This window comes from Manis javanica, chromosome 4, assembly GCF_040802235.1.
Source record: "Manis javanica isolate MJ-LG chromosome 4, MJ_LKY, whole genome shotgun sequence".
Taxonomy (NCBI): domain Eukaryota; kingdom Metazoa; phylum Chordata; class Mammalia; order Pholidota; family Manidae; genus Manis; species Manis javanica.
In genome coordinates, this window is record NC_133159.1 from 16,418,979 (window position 1) to 16,425,630 (window position 6,652).

Genomic DNA, 6,652 nt, shown 5'->3' on the forward strand with positions numbered 1-6,652 from the left:
GGCACAGCTTGCTTGGTAATATCAGCAAGGGGTATTTAGCTCGTGTCGCATGGAAAGCTCTTCCCACAGGTGACCTCCCTTAGTACCTGCAGCAACCCAGTGAGGCAGGTGCAGTACTGCCCCCGGTTTGCGGACGAGAAGACTGTGAGTGAGACTAATGTGGCCCGGGTCACACTCCGCTGTGTGCACAAGGCCCCCTGCTGCCCGAGCCCCCTTGGGGCCTTGCTTCACGTGTGAGCAGGGTGGTGGAGGAAGTCAAACTGGTCAGCAGGCAGTAATGCCTTAGCGTGACCACGCCTGTTCGCTCCTGAGTGGATTTTCCTCTGGAGTGAGAAGAGAGGGATCCCAGAGGGGGCGAGGCCGGAGCTGGCTGTCAGGCCAGTGTGGGCAACGGCAGGGTAAGGGATGCTGGGGGAGGAGGCCCTGGCTTTCTCTGCCGTGCCCGCCCCACAAAGAAACCCCACAAACCCCTCTGGGCTGCAGAGCAGGGCCCTTGGTATTTCCAAAAGGGAGTGGCTGGGACCCTCTGCTGTGTGGCAGGTGGGAGGAGAGTGGTGGGCAGCGGCGGCTACCCTGCTCGTGGGGCAGCAGCGAGGCACCCCTCGGTCAGCAGGATTCTCTGAGGGATGCATCCTGAGAGAATAGTCAGGGGCAGGGACAGTGAGTGACTCCTGGACAAGCTGTTCACCCGACCTCCTACCCTGAGCCCTGTGCCTGGCCCCGCGTGCTGGCAGTTGTTCATGCTATTCTCTCTACTTCTGTATACATAGAATTTTTCTATAACAAAAAGTGAAAAAGATAGAAAGGAAGGAAGGGAAAAGGAAAGGAAGAAGTATGCATAATACAATTCTACTTTTTAATTAAGCTTTTAATTAAGTGATGTGTGTGTGAGTGTGTATATATATATATGTATACATATCAAACAAAATGTTGTCTATATATGTAAATGGTTCTCTCAGGTAGAATTATGGATTCTTTTATTTTTCTTCATTATGCTTTTTATGTTTCTAATTAGAGGGAAAGCCCCATAGCTATTGAAAGGGAAAAAAAGGAATGCCTTGGTTGTAGACACCCCCAACCCATGCAGCCACTCTCTGACTCTGCTCTGTTCATCTCACCTGGTTAAGCCTCAACAGCCCCCCTGCAAAACGGGAGTGGTCCTGGACGTGGTGAGGCCAGAAAGAGCCGGTACCTGAGGATGCACCTGGTGGGACGCAGTCCCTCAAGTGCTTGCCCCAGGGGGACACACACGCACAGGCACCCAGAGTGCACCAAGCCCACACACTCCTGCAGACCTGCTCAGGCAACGTGCAGACCCAGCAGAACAGTCAGGCTCCCTGGACCCTGCACACACCACCTGGTACACCAAGGCTCTCATGCCCGTAGGCACACACATGCACACACACACACACACACTCACACACGTGGTTTGCCCATAAGCACACTGTAACCTGCGTGGAGCGGCCCTGTCAGGCGACCAACCGACCAGGGTGGTGAGAGGAGAGAGCCCCATCCCTCTGCAAGATAAACACAGGAAGTGAGGATCCCACAGTGTCAGGGGAGGCTGGGAGCCATCCATAAACTCCAGGCGAGGTGGTGGGTGGGGAGGAGGAGGGAGAGGGGCCCAGAGAAGGGAGAGAGGGTGTGGGAGTCTGGGCAGGGGCCTGAGTTTGACATCCGCTGTCTTGGGTTCAAATGTGAAAAGTTGAAACAGTGACTAAGCTTAGGGGCTGTCTCGGCTCTGTCTGTCCCCCGGGGATACCACCTCCTTCTCCCACCCTGCCTCTAAATCCCCTGTCCAGGTCTCAGTGAACCATATGTCCAGGCCAGTCAGAGTCCCAAGGGCCCCCAGCTGGGCGCCCCCCAACACTCAGGGAAGCCAGAACCTTTGCTCAGCAGAAGTGGGTTAAATGAATGAGTGCATGGAAAGAAACGGTCATTACAGATTCCGGGAAGCTCCCTAATCCGACGCATGCTTCACCGCCCATCTTGTATCTCTGAGAGATTATCCCAGGGGCAGCTGCCAGGGCCCACGTGCCCCCTGCCTTCTCCTCCGGAGCTGCGGCTCCCACTTTCCCTGAAGCACACCAGCCGCAGGAGAGAGGTGGGATGGGGTCGCTGCCTGAGCCAGGGGGCCAAGGGGCGCAGGGCTGGCCACCAAGGGGCCACTCCAAGATGGGTTTTGGGTGAGTGAGCACTCACTGTGTGCCAGGTACTTTGCATCAGCCTTAAATTCTTTTCTGGAACAAAGCAAGGACAGAGGGGCAGAGAAGGGCACGTTTTCTCATTTACTCTCAACCACCCAACCATCCTCTTCCCCATGGGGTTACCAAGCTGTTCAAAGTCACGTGGCTTGTGCTCCTCCCCCTGGCCCCCTGCCTTCATGCTCCCCGACAGTGGGTACCAGTGAGGAGGGGCCAGGGTGGCAGCTCCCACCTGTGAGGGCAGAGGGGCGGATGGAAACCTGTTTTGAAACATCCTGTTATGAAATTCCCCATTCAGTCCGTTGGCCAAGTGGGGTTGATTCTATCCCTTCTGGATGTAATTGCCCGCCTGCCTCTTGCTGTCATCAGCCTCCAGCCCCACAGCCAGAACCCTCAGACCACCCGGAGCCAACCCCACCCTGCACCTGCTGTGCCAGCCGGTGGGGGGGGGCAAGTCCCCCGAGCTCTCTGCACCCCTCCCGGCTCCGGCTCCTTCAGGCCCACCTGGATTTCCTCGGCTGGTAGCCTCACCTGTGCACAGCTCTTTGCAGCCATCATTTGCTTCTCTGGCGATCCAGGAGATAGAAGGATTATGTCCGGCTTGCTGCTGAGGAAACTAAGGCCCTGGCAGGTCACATAGACAATGAGGAGCAGAGCCCAACACAGCCCCAGGCCTGCTGCCTCCTAGTGCCGGCTCCTGTCTCTGCCAAGGCTGCTGCTACTGGTAGTGGTGGCACCAGGGCTGCGGCAGAGGGACCCCAGGGCCTGGGGTTCCTGTTGGCCTCTGCCTTCCCTGCCACCTCTATCCCACTACCAGCGTGGCCTCAGGCCCCAAGCGCACGCCTGACTGCGGCCACGGGGACCAGCATGGCCCGGCCTGCCTAGCTTCTCACGCACCTCTCTCGTTACCCTTTTATTGGTCACCTTGAGCAGCACGGTTCTTCCTTCATGTCCTCATGTACCGAGTTCTCTCCTACTCCTGGGAGCTTACTGTTACTTCTATTTTTCTCTTTCTAAAAATTTATTCACAGGAAAGGTGGATGGGTAGGTAGTTGGAGGGGTATATGGATGACTGGATGGCTGGATGGGGAGAGAGAGAGAGATGGGGGAATTAACGGGTGATGAGGTGGTAGGTAAATGGATAGATGTAAAGTGGGTGATGAATAGGTGGTGGATGGGGAGGTGATGGATGGATGGGTGGCCAGGGGTTGTGTGGATGGATGGAAGGGTAGGTGGGTGAATGGATTCTGACAGGTAGGGAGGTGAATGGATGGATGGACAGACAGGATGGAGGGATGATATGGGGGGTTCTGCTTCAGCTGAGCTGGGATGTGGCCCTCTCTGTGCCACCAGGTGCCCTGGATGGCTTGTTTTCACCCCCAGTGCCAATTTGCCTCCCTCTCAAGGGTCAGAGAAAACTGCAGCAGCCTGTCCCTGGACTCTAGGCTTCATTCTCCCCAGGAGGTCTTGACAGCTCCCTTCAGGAGCGCAGCAGCACCCCCAGCTCAGGCCCTGGGGTGGGCGTCAGCCTCTGTCCCCTGTGCAAATGCCTGAACAGCTCGAGCACCTCGCCTGTTGCAGCTGCTCTCGCTGTCTTCTCTTCAGTTGTCCTGAAACGAAACACAAACCTGATCTCAAATAACATGCAACTCAAATTTAATTAACTAAAATTCCATTTTGATAACTAGATCTTAAACTTTTAAAAGCTAGAAACATTGCATTGAAGAGTTCCAAAGTAATTTAAATACATTTTAAAAGGATACCCACCCCCAGCCGTCTCTTTACCATAGTTAAGAGATATTTTTTGATCATCCCTAAATTCAGCCAGAATGTCTTTAGACTAATTAGCTAAGCAATGATCAATATACAAAAGAAGATACACTAAAGAGTGGTGCAAATGTGAGGGAACAGGTCACCAGCTCACTAGGGCCTCAAGGGGAAGTGTCAGGCCCTACCACCCTCTCCCTCCTGAGTCCCCTACCCTGATTCAGGGGGATGGGAGCAGGGCCCTGAGCCTTGAGCCCCTGCCTGGGGGCTGTGCTGGGGCTGCCTCTGTGAGCCCCTGTGCTTACCTAACCATGAAGAGGTAACTAATTGCTAACACTCATGAAGCACTCCCATCTGTGCCCTGGGCAAAGCCCTTTACACCAATGCCTCACTTTATTCTCACACAGTGTGAGGTGAGCATTACAGTGATCCCCATTTTCCAGATGCAGAAATTGAGGCTCAAAGCCAGGAGGTGGCAGATGCAGGATCAAAATCTGCCTTGCAGAATAGCTATCTCATATGCCCATGAAGTAGATGAAATAACTGCAGTTCAGAGTGGCCCAGGCCACACAGCCAGCGTGGGCAGAACTGAACTTCAGTTGTACAAACACTAGAGCAAGTGTCAAGTGAATAGGACAGGCTGTAGATGCTGAGCCCTTCAATGGGGGGATCATTTCTAGAAGGGAGATAAAGGTGGCTGGTCAGGGAGGGCTTCCTGGAGGAGGGGGTGGGGGCATTGGCCAACACACCAATATCCTTCTCAATTCCCACAGAGACAGAGAGAGAGAGAGAGCAAGGGCCTCTTTTCACTCTCTCCCTGAGATTTCTTCTATAGCTGAGTCACTGGAGTAGCTCCTGGCCCCCCAACTTTGGGAAAAACTCTCAACCCCTAGCAGGGCCAAGGGGGCAGAAGCAGCCAGCAGCCTCTCATCAAGTCTTGACTGGAGTTGTCACCAGTACAGAGCCAGCAGGGGGGTTGGGGGCACTGTCTGGCCCCAGCCCCACTGTTTACCTGTCTAGGCTGTTGCTGGAACCATCCATCTGGGTGAAGGATCACACAGCCTCCCTCCTTCCTCCTCCCCCTAAGCTCCCCCACCCACATCCGCAGAGCTTCACACCAACCACTCCAGACCCCTTCAGTGCTGTCCTGTTCCTTCCTGGCCCTTGCAGCCAGCCGGCCCTTGCCCTGCTCACCCAGGCCCTCTCCCCTGCCCCAGGGCACATGCTTCTTCCTCTTCTCATTTATCCATTAATTCCACTTAATTGAAAGAATTACTGATGGCCCATCAACAATATCAGCAGCAATAATAGTTATTATAGTGCTGCTGTGTGCCGGGCCCTGTGCTAAGCAGCCATTTTGCCTCCAGTATTTACTGACTCCTCACCTACAGCACGTCCCAGAAGACAGAGAGAGACCATCGCATTTCTGACTGATCCGTGAGGTGGGGGAGTTCACATAAGCTGTAGCCATGATATCTAGGATGATGCAGCCACTAATTCTGCCAGAGAACGTTGGGAGGGAAGGGGAAAGCTATGGGAAGGGGCCATCTCTGATGCCCTTGCAGGGAAGGTAGGTGTTTCCAGGTTGGTCAGGGAGAAAACATACTGTGAACATCCACATGCAAGTGCCCAGGGAAGGATATGCAGTCAGGAGCAGCTGGGTGTCCGTGTGCAGGGAGAGACTAGAAGCTTCCGTAAGGTCTTTCCTGAGCACCCCTGCCAGGATCCCCTGGTCACTGAGCCCTAAAACCCTCCGGACTCCTGTAGCATTTGCAGATCATACTTATAAGACACTAAAGAAAATTCACCTTCCAGCGTAACTTTCTGAGCACATGCTGTCTGAGCCCAAAGATCACAGGCCCCTTGGAGGCAGGGGTCGTGCCTTACATTTCCCTGCATTTACTATTTTCCACCCACCCAGCCTGGCCCCCTGTGCTCAGTCCAATTGTGAACGCATAACAAACGTTTAATGAAGATCCGTTACCTGGTGGCTGTTGATGTGGGTGGGTTGACCGTGTCTCTGGAGGTGTGAGGATAGCATGAGATCAGGCGTGGCGAATGCCCAGAAGACAGCAAGTCTTCAGAAAGTGATGGTGCAGAGAACTATGCTCCCTCCCCATCACATCTCTGAGAGTTTTTAGGGCCCAGCCTGCCCCCAGAGCCCACAGGGGACAGAGGGAGATAGAGGTGGGAAGCCCCAGTCCCTCTGCTTTCCCATTGGTGATGTGTGTAATAAGGTCCCTTTCCAGCTTGAGTGGTCCTGGACCCTCATGTCCTCTGTCTCCCATGTGCCAAGACTCAGGACTCTTCATGGTAAGTCCCTGGACCGTGAGAGGGACACACCTGGGTTTGAATCCCAGCTCTGGCCCCACCTGCCTGAATGAGCTTCAGGGTGCCCATCTGTAGTCAGAGGCTCTGGGGGTGCTTGTCTCCTGAACTTGGTACATGGACTAGATGGGATGCCATGGGCTCCAGGCTCTGCTCAGTGGCCAGATAGTGTACTGTCAATAAACGTTACTCATCATAACCATCTTTTATAATCTTCTTTATAGTTTTGTGTTTTTTATATTTATATTATTGATAATATTTATATTAATTGTATTATGGTGTAATGTAGTATTATAAGCCTCCTCTGACAGCCTAAAGGAGGTGAGCATTTTCCCCTCTTCTCCTCTGTGCAG